The following is a 14116-nucleotide window of genomic DNA, read 5'->3' on the forward strand; positions in this document are numbered from 1 at the left end:
ATAATGATTTGGTTCTGCTCATTTCAGTTAGCATCAGTTCATGATCTATAATTTATCTTTGGTGACAAATTTTTTCCTCATCCACAAGTCTGAGAGGTAAACTATCCTATGTTCCTCTAATTTATTTATAATCTTGTTCTTTATGCCTAAATCATGGTCCCATTTTGATCTTACCTTGGTATACGGTGTTAATGGTCACACAACTCACAAAGTCATGTCTTACTGTGAGGGATGTAGAAGACCCTTACCCAAAATGACTACTCAGAGATCCCTCAGTAGAAGGCAGAAAAGTTGTTTATTGAAAAAAACCTCCGGAGGATGAGCCGTCCCATCACAAGATAAGCTCGCGGTAGGAGGGCTAAAGAAGTAGTAAAGATACATAGCTTTTATACAAGAAATTACATCACAAGTAAGAGAGCATTGAGAAGGGGAGGGGGAGGCATCTAATTGGTTGTTGCTAGTTGGGGAGATTGGAATGGAAGGTTTCTATTTCCCTGAAATCTCCTGATTTCTGGGAAACAAAGTCAGGCCTTCAGGCTTAATCAAGCAGACAGTGGTCCAGCTAATAGACTAAATATTGATAAATGTCAAATACCAATAAATGTCATCAGTTCAGGTTAAGTAAATATGTTTCTAGCTGACCAAGGCTCAAGTAGATATGAGCCTGCACATATACAGGTCATAGGGGAGACACAGAAATAATAAAATACAGAAAAAGAATTCATACATTCCTGTAAGTTCTTTACCTTATCTATTCCCCACAACTCCCCCTTCTAACATGTAAATGATTTTTATCATATTTCTATGAAGAACTTACACACTTTTCAAAATCAGTTAATATATCTATACATTGTTTATCAAGTTCACAATCAAGATCATCCCTCTTTAATACATTCCAGTCTTTTCTCTGAAGAATCATCATTTTAATAGCATTTTCTGTATGCAATATTTTGATAGGGACCACCGAATTATTCTGGTTACTAATGTAATTATACAGGATAGACATAGCAGCAACAGGATAATACCATTGATTGCAATAAGTTCATACCATAAAAATTGCTTCCACCAACTATCTTAGAAACAGTTATCACAGAACAGATTGGCATTTGGCAAACATAAAAATACAAAGATAAATAAAGATGACAATCTAGGGAAACTGAGGCACAACATTACACACTCTTCTTCTGAATATTTGAATTATTGAATTACCTCCCCAAGATACCTGGGAGGTCTCAGCATCATAATTTTGACCAATCCAATGTGAGGCAAATAAGTCAAAATGAAACTAGAAAATGCAAGGACTTATGGTAAGGGCAAGTCTCTTCCTGACAACCCCAGAGTTATCAGCAGTACAAAGGCCCTCATCTCAGCCAGAGAATCCAGTTTGAGATGGAAGGTTCACTGTGTTAGGTGGTCTGCAGTCATTTGTGCATTTAACTCAGCTTCTGCTTATAAAGGGAGTAGCAGGGCGCAAGACAGTCATGCTGCCCATTCAGAGGGGCAACCCACTCCAGGGGAGAAGGGTGAGGTTTAGAGTAGCTCCACCTGTCCCCACCCAGGAGGACAGACAGGGCTGCTACTAGAATACAGATTTCTGAGCAGAGCTATCAGAGCATGCACAGTTAGAACATGAAGGCAGGCAAACCCCAAACTTTAGAGGCTTGATCTCAAAAGGGCAATGTTATTAAAAATGCTGAGATACCAGTTAAGAAACTGGGGTTACAGGGCTGGAGATTGCAGTTCCAAGACAAGTGTCTTTATCTTAGAGATTTCTTTAAAACAGAATAGTTCCCAAAACTGAGTCTGCCAGGGCAATTCCACAGAATAAGGGGTTTCAAAGCTAAAACATAGTAAAAACAAAAAGGATTGTTTAAGGACTTCCAATTCAATCTGAACTGGTGGTATAGGGGGTGGGGCAGAAGTACATAAGGCAAAAGTGAAAGAAAACTAAGGGTTCCCACTCTTTTAGGTATTTTGAGAAAAATCCACTAGTTTCCCTAGTTCCCTATCTCTTCCTCTCCTTTTTTTTTTCCTCATGGAAAGGAATCATCCAAAAAAAAATAATAATAAATAGTCAAATAACCATCCACATATAAATCCCAAGAGTGAATTAAAGTTCCTACATACATAACAGTCTAGTATAGGAGGAGTTTCCTAAAATCAATCAAATCAAATCAAATCAAATACCTTAAACAATTACATATTTTGAAGTGAACATAGATATTATAAACATATTATAACTTCCTTAACAGCAATAGTTACCATTTTTAATAATTTCCATCCCAAATCTTAAACACACAGTAATGTTTGCATTTTTTTTTCTAACTCTAGTAATAGAATTGTAATTTTAACAATAATTCATCAACCACTTTCCCACTTCCCCCATATCAGTCCAAATTACATCAGGAGCACTGGCGATGGTCTCAATCTTAGCTGCTTCAGGCTGAGAAATGGGCGAAAGTGCTCAATCCATGCAGGGGTGTGGGTGTGGTGTCAATCTAAGCTTCAGATGGGCTGATCCATGTCTCAGAAGAGATTCAATAATCTGTAATTTGACCAAAATCTAGAACAAAAAAACTAAATCTAACAAAGTTAGAACAGTCTGGACCTGCAACAACATGTGGGGATGCCAGTATAGATTGGCCAGCAGTTCCTGTGTGAAGGAATAAGCTTGCTTCACAGGACAGGCAGACAGCTATAGTTCCAATAAATAGCAATTAGGTTTCACAGACCATTGTAAATTGTCCTCTTATCATTTAAAAAAAAAACATTTTAAAAATAAAACACAAATATCCAGTAACAGACAGATGACCAGGCTAAATATTTATTTGCCTAAGTATTTAGGATATAATGATTACATATAACCAGATTGGAAACAGCAAGGTATGACATATTTGAATTACATTAACAGTTCTTATTAACTATTGTTCTGATCATAGAAATCAGTCACAGGAGGAAAAAATGCAAGAACATAACTATAACATAATATAAGCAGTTAAAACTCAATCTTCAGCACATCGAAGAGTGGAGCTTTAAAACTTCCAAATAGCATTAATTACAAGCCCAAAGAATTTCATCTCCAAAGTTTCAAATAAATCCCAGTTATTTACCATGACCTTATATCAATAACAGTAAGAAATTTATCCCAGAAAATTCACACAATTCTCACCCAAATAGATGTTGCATCTTGAATAAATTTAATATACCAATCATTTTGCTTTTAAAATACCCAATATACAGAAAAATCCCAAACTACATATGGTTCACAACAAAAACATTTTCAAAAGGAAGAAGGCAAAAACTATTATCCTTAAAGTCCCATTTCAGATAATTGGCATCAACACAGTTAATTAAAACTTCCTATTTTCACATAAAAAGAATCTGAAAAGTTCTTGAAAACATCAATTAAACTTTTTGAAATAACCCTTTCAAACTATATACCACATTTCTGATCATATTCTTTAATATTCATAACCATTATGTATCTAAAGAAACAAATATTCAATCAATTGACATCTTTTAAGAGCAATTTGTCTCTTTAAATAACCTTTTGTTTTCTTCAGCCAAGGGAACCAAGCGGCTGCCGCTTTCTGCTGCTGCTCACTTGCTCTCCTCCCACAAAAACATCCCTTTTCACAGCCATCTCTCTGTGACTACCCTTTCCAACCAGTTCCTTCTTTTTCCCACTGACGACTTCTTGAAATCATTTGTTTCTACTAATCAATCCTTCTTAAATTACCTTCATTCTCCTATCCCATCTCTCTGTCTCTCTCTCTTCCCAATGCTTACTTGCTCAAAATTTATTACATACTTTAAACACTCCTAAACCAAAAATCCTTCCGACTAGATGCTCTATTTAAACTATTAATTGCTTTTGTAAATCAATCTCTTTTCCCTTGTCTTTAAATCATCTTTTTTTAAACTTTAAACTTCAAGATTCACAATTAATTTCGAATCAAATTTCATAAAACTTATAATATAGTTTACAAATTACTCAATACTTTTAAAAAGCAACATACCATTTAAGTAGGGAGATACAAATACAAGCCCCCCTAAGGTAAGCTACTGGCATTTTGTTTAATAACCTATATTTCAATTTGAAGTCCAACCAAATAATAAAAAAAGAAAAGTTTTTCTCTTCAGTTGTAAAGGCCACAATATTCGAAAAATTCTTAAGATTTTATACTCAGAATAAATCTCACATGTGTAAGGCAACAGTAAATTATTTCCCCCAATTTTAATTTTATTTCAATTTCAAAATTATAGTACCTCTTTAAAATATAGTAAATTCCCAAAACTCTTAATCAAATATTGCAAACAATTACCCAGTTTAGTCTTCTTAAACTTTCTGTTCTCTAATTCCATGAAGGCAAATTTACTAATAATTATTTTTCTTTTTTTTTCCTGCAAATTTTTTTCTTTAGAAGTATGCCTAGTTTTCCCACAGGTCCAACAGGTCAGAACGCCCCTGTGTTCAACTATTTACTTCTCTTACTCTATATTTATTACTCCCTTCCAATATCTGCAGTTTCTTATTTCCAATCTTAAATTTTCCAATCTTAACACACACACCAATTTAAAGTTATTTTAAAATTAACCAGTACTTCAGTTTGTGAAATTTCCTAAAATCTACCTAGATACTTTATTCCCATGTCTTTTCTTTAGTAACCAGGAAAGAGTTAAGCACCAATCCTTGCTTTATCTTGAGAATTCTTTTCTCTGGCTGAGTCCTGATAACAGGCTCCTTGTTTACAGGAGCGATAGCCACTGTTCTTCTATTTTCTCAAAACTTTCCAAACTTTCAATCTATGTTTTTATTTTCCCCTTCTCTCCCCCTTCCTGCAAAGCCACTGAGAGAGACAGAGGGAGAGAAAGAGAAAAATGATTTTCTTTTCTTGAGAAGCCCAAAACTAGTTCCCAAATTCTAAGACCAATACATTCTGAGCCACTCTGAAAGAATTACTACTCTGAATGAATTCCAGTTCCCACAGTTCAGCCTGATATTTTTCTAAGCCTGTAACACAGAGCTGAATTCTTATCTCTTATGAGCTTTCTAACTTTTAACACAGAACAAAGGCAATGCAAAGCAGACATACACACAGACATTCACAAAATTCTATTTTCACCTTTTACATACAGATTTAAGTCTGATATACCCAAATAATCCTGGGATATACATCCTCCCAGTTTTCTTCCCTTGTATATCTGGAAGTTCATTCCAGTCTTGAATTTCCTAGCTAACGTCCTGATACAAATTTTCAGACTGCTTCTATACCACCCTGGACCCGATCCAGGTGTTGGTGGAGGTCCTATGTTACCCTCACGCCCCCACAGCCACCCGAGAGCTTCCTTAGGAAAAGTCCTTTATCGTTGGGGTTAACAGCAGTCCACACCAAAAATAAATTTAAGAGGGCTAATCCCTCAGGGTCTCCCTCGACCCAGCCAATAAACCCCCAGACTTCCCAAGAGCTTTACCTCGAGAACATATGTTTCTTTTCAGGCTGCAAATGCCGGCCATCAGGACTCTACTTCTTTCAATCTTCAATTCTGCGTTCCACTGAGTATTCCTGCTTCGGGTCGTTGTCTAAGAGGGGAGGGAGGCTGCTCACCCAGAGCCAGAGACCATGGAGAAAACTACTCCGTGGGCGCCTGTCCCTGTTCGGGGTGCACATAGCCATCTCCCCCAAAGACCCCATCCCGGATGAGCCCCCAACTGTGAGGGATGTAGAAGACCCTTACCCAAAATGACTACTCAGAGATCCCTCAGTAGAAGGCAGAAAAGTTGTTTATTGAAAAAAAACCTCCGGAGGATGAGCCGTCCCATCACAAGATAAGCTCGCGGTAGGAGGGCTAAAGAAGTAGTAAAGATACATAGCTTTTATACAAGAAATTACATCACAAGTAAGAGAGCATTGAGAAGGGGAGGGGGAGGCATCTAATTGGTTGTTGCTAGTTGGGGAGATTGGAATGGAAGGTTTCTGTTTCCCTGAAATCTCCTGATTTCTGGGAAACAAAGTCAGGCCTTCAGGCTTAATCAAGCAGACAGTGGTCCAGCTAATAGACTAAATATTGATAAATGTCAAATACCAATAAATGTCATCAGTTCAGGTTAAGTAAATATGTTTCTAGCTGGCCAAGGCTCAAGTAGATATGAGCCTGCACATATACAGGTCATAGGGGAGACACAGAAATAATAAAATACAGAAAAATAATTCATACATTCCTGTAAGTTCTTTACCTTATCTATTCGCCACATTACTTTTATGATGGAGAGTAGCAAGGTGACGCAAAAAACAAAGGTGTTAAGTGTAGGTCCATGCCTAATTTCTGTCATACTAATTTCCAGTTTTCCCAGCAGTTTTTGTCAAATAATCAATTCTTATCCCAAAAGTTAGGATCTTTGGGTTTGTCAAACACTAGATTGCGATAATTGACTATTTTGTCTTGTGAACCCAACCCATTACACTGATCAACTAATCTATTTCTTAGCCAATACCAAATAGTTTTGATGACTGCTGCTCTATAATATAGTTTTAGATTAGGTACAGCTAGGCTACCTTTATTTGATTTTTCCTTCATTGAGATTGATGATCTCTTGATTCCCTTGAGATGCTTGACCTTTTGTTCTTCCATATGAGTTTTGTTGTTATTTTTTTCTAGATCATTAAAATATTTTCTTGGAAGTCTGATTGGTATAGCACTAAATAAATAGATTAGTTTAGGGATATTGTCATCTTTATTATATTTGCTCGGCCTATCCAAGAGCACTTAATATTTTTTCCAATTATTTAAATATGACTTTATTTCATGTGGAAAGTTTTTTCTGTAATTTTGCTCATATAATTCCTGACTTTCCTTTGGTATATAGATTCTCAAATATTTTATGGTGTCAACAGTTATTTTGAATGGAATTTCTCTTTGTATCTCTTGCTGTTGGATTTTGTTGGTGATGTATCAAAAGGGTGAGGATTTATGGGAGATTTATTTTGTATCCTATAATTTTGCTAAAGTTATGAATTATTTCTAATAGCTTTTTAGTAGAATCTCTGGGGTTCTCTAAGTATACCATCATGTCATCTGCAAAGAGTGATAGTTCGGTGTCCTCATTGCCTATTCTAATTCCTTTAATCTCTTTCTCGACTCTTATTCAGAGGCTAGCATTTCTAATACAAAATTGAATAATAATGGTGATCATAGACAACCTTGCTTCACTCCAGATCTTACTGGGGAAGGTTTCAGTTTTTCCCCATTGCATATGATGCTTACTGACAGTTTTAAATATATGCTCCTGATCGTTTTAAGGAAAAGTCCATTTATTCCTATATCTCAAGTGATTTTATGAGGAATGGATGTTGAATTTTATCAAATGCTTTTTCTGCATCTATTGAGATGATCATATGGTTTTTGGTAATTTGGATATTGAGATAGTCAATTATGCTAATAGTTTTCCTAATATTGAATCAGCCCTTCATTCCTGGTATAAATCCTACTTGGTCATAGTGTATTATCCTGGGGAAGATTTTATGTAATCTTTTTGCTAATATTTTATTTAAGATTTTAGCATCAGCAGTTACTAAAACCATCTGATATTGGCTAAGAAATAGACTAGTTGATCAATGGAATAGGTTAGGTTCAAAGGACAAAACAGCCAATAACTTTAATAATATAGTGTTTGACAAACCCAAAGACCCCAGTTTTGGGGATAAGAACACATTATTTGACAGAAATTGCTAGGAAAATTAGAAATTAGTATGGTAGAAACTAGGCATTGATGCACACTTAACACCATACACCAAGATAAGGTCAAAATGGGTTCATTACCTAGGCATAAAGAATGAGATTATAAATAAATTGGAAGAGCATAGGGTAGTTTACCTCTCAGACCTGTGGAAGAGGGAGGAATTTATGATCAAAGAAGAATTAGAAATCACTATTGACCACAAAATAGAAAATTTTGATTATATCAAATTGAAAAGGTTTTGTACAAACAAAACAAATACAGACAAGATTAGAAGGGAAACAATAAACTGGGAAAACATTTTTACAATCAAAGGTTCTGATATAGGCCTCATTTCCAAAATATATAGAGAATTGACTCTAATTTATAAGAAATCAAGCCATTCTCCAATTGATAAATGGTCAAAGGATATGAACAGACAATTCTCAGATGAAGAAATTAAAACTATTTATAGCCATATGAAAATTTTCTCCAAATCATTATTAATCAGAGAAATGCAAATTAAGACAACTCTGAGATTCTACTACACTCCTGTCAGATTGGCTAGAATGACAGGGAATGATACTGCGGAATGTTGGAGGGGATGTGGGAAAACAGGGACACTGATACATTGTTGGTGGAATTGTGAACACATCCAGCCATTCTGGAGAGTAATTTGGAACTATGCTCAAAAAGTTATCAAACTGTACATATCCTTTGAAAATCCAGCAATGTTTCTACTGGGTTTATATTCCAAAGAGATACTAAAGGAGAGAAAGGGACATATATGTGCCAAAATGTTTGTGGCAGCCCTGTTTGTAGTGGCTAGAAGCTGGAAAATGAATGGATGCCCATCAATTGGAGAATGGTTGAGTAAATTGTGGTATATGAATGTTATGGAATATTATTGCTTTGCAAGAAATGATCAGCAGGATGAATACAGAGAGGACTGGTGAGACTTACATGAACTGATGCTAAGTGAAATGAGTAGAACCAGGACATCATTATATACCTCAACAACGATACTGTTTGAGGATATCGTCTGATGGAAGTGGATCTCTTCGATAAAGAGTGCTAATTCAGTTTCAATTGATCAAGGATGGAGAAAAGCAGCTACACCCAAAGAAAGAACACTGGGAAATGAATATAAACTGCTTGCATTTTTGTTTTTCTTTCCAGGTTATTTATACCTTCTGAATCCAATTCTCCTTGTGCGAGAAGAGAACTGTTTAGTTCTGCACACATATATTGTATCTGGGATATACTGTAACTATTTAACATGTAAAGGACTGCTTGCCATCTGGGGGAGGGGATGGAGGGAGGGAGAGGAAATATCAGAGCAGAATTAAGTGCAAGGGATAATGTTGTAAAAAATTACCCTGGCATGGGTTCTGTCAATAAAAAGTTATTAAAAAAAAAAAAAAGAATTGATCATCGTATAATGTTTTTGCCAAGTATAAAGATCTCCTGATATTGTCATTTCACTTAGCATCAGTTCATGTAAGTCTCTTCAGGGCTCTCTGAAGTTATCCTGCTAATCATTTTTTACAAAACAATACTATTCCATAACATTCATATACCAGAACTTATTCAGTCATTCCCCAATTGATGGACATTCTGTTTCCAGTTTCTTGTCACTACAAAAAGGGCTTACAAAAACATTTTTGCAGATGTAGGCATATTTCCTTCCTTTAGAATTCCTTTGGAATATAAGCCCAGTAGAAACATTGATGGATCAAAGGGTAGGCACAGTTTGATAATTTTTGAGAGTAGTTCCAAGTTGTTCTCCAGAACAGCTGGATCCATTCACAATTCCACCAGCAATGTATCAGTGCCCCACTTTTCCCACATCCCCTCAACATCCATCATTATTTTTTCCTGTCACCTTAGCTAATCTAAAAGTTGCATAGTGCTATCTCAGAAGAGGAAGAGGAAGACAGCCTGGATGGCCAATGGGAAATTGCAAAGTTCTTTTAATGACTCTAAGTTTTTCTCTTAAAAAAAGTTCACTTTTTAAATATTAGTGTTATTGTAATTTTAAAAATATATATAATTTGTTTTCCCTCAATTACATATTAACATTAATATGTAAACATAACATCTCCACTAACATAATATTCTTCTGATCAATAGTGATTAAGAGCATCTTTTCATATGAGTAGTAATAGTTTTAATTTCTTCATCTAAAAATTGCCTGTTCATATCTTTTGAACACTTATCAGTTGGAGAATGGGTGGATTCAAATAAATTTGCATCAATTCTCAATATATTTTAGAAATGAGGCCTTTATCAGAACCTTTGAATATTAAAAAAAATGTTTTCCCAATACATTGCTTCTCTACTTATCTTTTCTGTATTAGCTTTGTTTGTACAAAAAGTTTTTAACTTAATATAATCAAAATTAAAAATTCCTTCCTCCTTCACAGATCTGAGAGGTAAAATATCTTATATTCTTCTAATTTATTTACAATATCACTTTTATGTCTAAATCATGAACCCATTTCAACCTTACCTTGGTATGTGGTATTAGGTGTGGGTTAATGCCTAGTTTCTCCTATACTAGTTCCCAATTTTTCCAGTAGTCTTTGTCAAATAGTGAGTTCTTATTCCAAAAGCTGGGGTCTTTAGGTTTTTCAAACTCTAGAGTGCTGGATTACTTGAGCATTTTGTCCTGTGAATCTAAACTATTCTCCTGATTCACTATTCTATTTCTTAGCCAGTACAAACGGGGTTTGATGACTATTGCTTTATCAAATAGTTTTAGGTGATACAACTAGGCCTCCTTTGTATGTATTTTTTTATTAATTCCCTTGAAATTCTTGACTTTTTGTTCCTCCTGATTAATTTTATTGTTATTTTTTCTAGGTCAGTAAAATAGTTTCTTGGGAGTTTGGTTGGTATACCACTAAATAAATAGATTTATTTAGATAATATTGTCATTTTTATTATATTCACTCCATGTATCCACAATTACATGATATTTTTTTCCAGTTGTTTAAATCTGATTTTGTGTGGAAAGTGTTTTGTAGTTTATGATTTTCCCTTGGCATATAGATTCCCAAATATTTTATTTTTTACTATCTATGTTTATTTTAAATGGAATTCCTCTTTATATTTATTGCTATTAGATTTTGTTAGTGATGTATACAAATGCTGAGGATTAGGTGGATTTATTTTGTATCCTGCAACTTTGTTAAAGTTGTGGATTGTTTCTAGTAAGTTTTTAATTGATTCTCTAGGGCTCTCTAAGCATACTATCATATCATGTGCAAAGAGTAATAATTTGGTTTCCTCATTACCTACTCTAATTACTTTATTCTATTTTTCTTTTCTTATTGGGGGAGCTAGAATTTCTAATACAATATTGAATAGTAATGGTGATATTGGGCAACTTTGTTTCACCCCTGCTCTTATTTGGAATGGTTCCAGTTTATCTTCATTACATATAAAACATACTGGTGGTTTTAAATAGATACTACTGATTATCTTAAGGAAAAGTCCATTTATCCCTGGATTCTCTTAGTGTTTTTAATAGGAATGGTTGTTGGATTTTATCAAATGCTTTTTCTGCATCTATTGAGATTATTTTTTCTTCATTATTTATTAATTTATTTCTCTATTTTTTTGTTGTTGTTATTTTTTCTAGATCATTAAAACATTTTCTTGGCAGTCTGATTGGTATAGCACTAAATAAATAGATTAGTTTAGGGAGTATTGTCACCTTTATTATATTCGCTCACTCTATCCAAGAGCACTTAATATTTTTCCAATTATTTAAATCTGACTTTAGTTGTGTGGACAATTTTTTTGTAATTTTGCTCATATAATTCCTGACTTTCCTTTGGTAGACAGATTCCCAAATATTTTATGGTGCCAACAGTTATTTTAAATGGAATTTCTCTTTGTATCTCTTGCTATTGGATTTTATTGGTGATGTAGAAAAATGCTGAGGATTTATGTGGATTTATTTTGTATCCTGCAACTTTGCTAAAGTTATGAATTATTTCATAACTTTTTTCAGAGGCTTTTTAGTAGAATTTCTGGGGTGCTCTAGGTATGCCATTATATCATCTGCAAAGGGTGATAGTTTGGTTTCCTCTTTGCCTACTCTAATTCCTTTAATCTCTTTCTCGACTCTTATTGTTGAGACTAGTGTTTCTAATACAATATTGAATAATAATGGTGATAGTGGGCAACCTTGCTTCACTCCAGATCTTACTGGGAAAGGTTCTAGTTTTTCCCCCATTGCATATGATGCTTACTGATGGTTTTAAATATATGCTCCTGACTATTTTAAGGAAAAGTCCACTTATTCCTATGCTCTCAAGTATTTTTATTAGGAATGGATGTTGAATTTTATCAAATGCTTTTTCTGTATCTATTGAGATGATCATATGGTTTTTGTTTGTTTGGTTACTGATATAGTCAGTTATGCTAATAGTTTTCCTAATACTGAACCAGCCCTGCATTTCTGGTATAAATCCTACTTGATCATGGTGTATTATCCTGGGGATGGACTTTCTGTAATCTTTTTGCTAATATTTTATTTAAGATTTTAGCATCAATATTCATTAGGGAGATTGGTCTATAATTTTCTTTCTCTGTTTTCAACCTACCTGGTTTAGGTATCAGAACCATGTCTGTGTCAAAAAAGGATTTTGGTGGGATTCCTTCAATTCTTATTTTTTCAAATAATTTATTTAGCATTGGAGTTAATTGTTCTTTAAATGTTTGGTAGAATTCACATGTAAATCCATCTGGTCCTGGGGATTTTTTCTTAGGGAGTTGATTGATAGTTTGTTCTATTTCTTTTTCTTTGATGGGACTGTTTAGGATATTTACTTCTTCCTCTGTTAGTTTAGGCAAGCTATATTTTTGGAAGTATTCTTCTATTTCATTTAAGTTGTTGAATTTGTTGGCATAAAGTTAGGCAAAGTAACTCCTAATTATTGCTCTAATTTCCTCTTCTTTAGTGGTGAGTTCTCCTTTTTCATTTTTAAGACTAACAATTTGATTGTCCTCTTTCCTTTTTTTAATCAGATTTACTAAGGATTTGTCTATTTTGTTGTTTTTTTTTTTCCAAAGAACCAGCTCTTAGTTTTATTAATTAATTCAATAGTTTTGTTACTTTCACTTTTATTGATCTCTCCTTTTATTTTTAGAATTTCAAATTTAGTATTTAACTAGGAGTTTTTAATTTGCTCCTTTTCTAGCAGTTTTAGTTGCAAGCCCAATTCATTGACCTTCTCTTTCTCTATTTTATGCAAGTAGGCCTCTAGAGATATGAAATTTCCCCTTATTACCACTTTGGCTGCATCCCAAACATTTTGGTATGATGTCTCATTATTATTGTTTTCTTGGGTGAAGTTATTTATTATGTCTATGATTTGCTTTTTCACCCAATCATTCTTTAGTATGCGATTATTTAGTTTCCAATTATTTTTTGGTCTACTTTCCCCTGGCTTTTTGCTGAATGTAATTTTCTTTGCATCTTGGTCTGAAAAGGATGCATTTACTATTTCTGCCTTACTGCATTTGAGTTTGAGATGTTTATGTCCTAATATATGGTCAATTTTTGTATAGGTTCCATGAACTGCTGAAAAGAAAGTGTACTCCTTTCTATCTCCATTTCCTTTTCTCCAGAGATCTATCATATCTAACTTTTCTAGTATTTTATTTACCTCTTTGACTTCTTTCTTATTTATTTTGTGGTTTGATTTATCTAATTCTGAGAGTGCAAGGTTGAGATCTCCCACTATTATAGTTTTACTGTCTATTTCTTCTTGCAGGTTTCTTAATTTTTCTTTTAAGAATTTAGATGCTACACCACTTGGTACATCTATATTTAATATTGATATTGCTTCATTGTTTATGCTACCCTTTAGCAAGATATAGTGCCCTTCCTTATCTCTTTTAATTAGATCAATTTTTGTTTTTGCTTGATCTGAGAGCAGGATGGCTACCCCTACTTTTTTGACTTCACCTGAAGCATAGTAGATTCTGCTCCAACCTTTTACTTTTACTCTAGATGTATTTCCCTGCTTCAGGTGTGTTTCCCCTTTTCCTCATAGTTTCTGTATTCCCTTCTGCTTAGCTTATTTCTTTCCTTTTCACTTTTCCCTTCCCACTTTTCAATGTGGTGGGAGAAGTTTCACCATAAATTGAATATATCTAAAAATTTTCTCTTTAAGCCAATTCTGATGGCAGTAAGATACCCACTATATTCCTCCCCCTCAATTCTTTCTCTCAGGTATAATAGGTTTCCTTTGCCTCTTTGTTTGATGTAGTACCCCCACTTTACCCATTTTCTGCTACAATTTCCTTTCTACCTCTAGTTTCTAGAACAAGCTGTACATGAATTCTGTATATATCTTTATAGCAGAAATATAGTTCCCAAGC

General features: G+C 34.2%; 1 long non-coding RNA gene across 1 annotated transcript; it reads right to left on the reverse strand.

Annotated features, from left to right (window-relative positions):
• Nucleotides 1-276: 276 nt before the first annotated feature.
• Nucleotides 277-6115, reverse strand: LOC127545996 (uncharacterized). Its single transcript, XR_007949870.1, has 2 exons — nucleotides 5476-6115; nucleotides 277-2563 (listed from the first exon to the last, which is right to left on the reverse strand). It is a non-coding gene; the product is annotated as an uncharacterized LOC127545996 (long non-coding RNA).
• Between the last annotated feature and the right edge of the window lie 8001 nt (nucleotides 6116-14116).

The sequence above is a fragment of the Antechinus flavipes genome, chromosome 1 (assembly GCF_016432865.1).
Source record: "Antechinus flavipes isolate AdamAnt ecotype Samford, QLD, Australia chromosome 1, AdamAnt_v2, whole genome shotgun sequence".
NCBI lineage: Eukaryota > Metazoa > Chordata > Mammalia > Dasyuromorphia > Dasyuridae > Antechinus > Antechinus flavipes.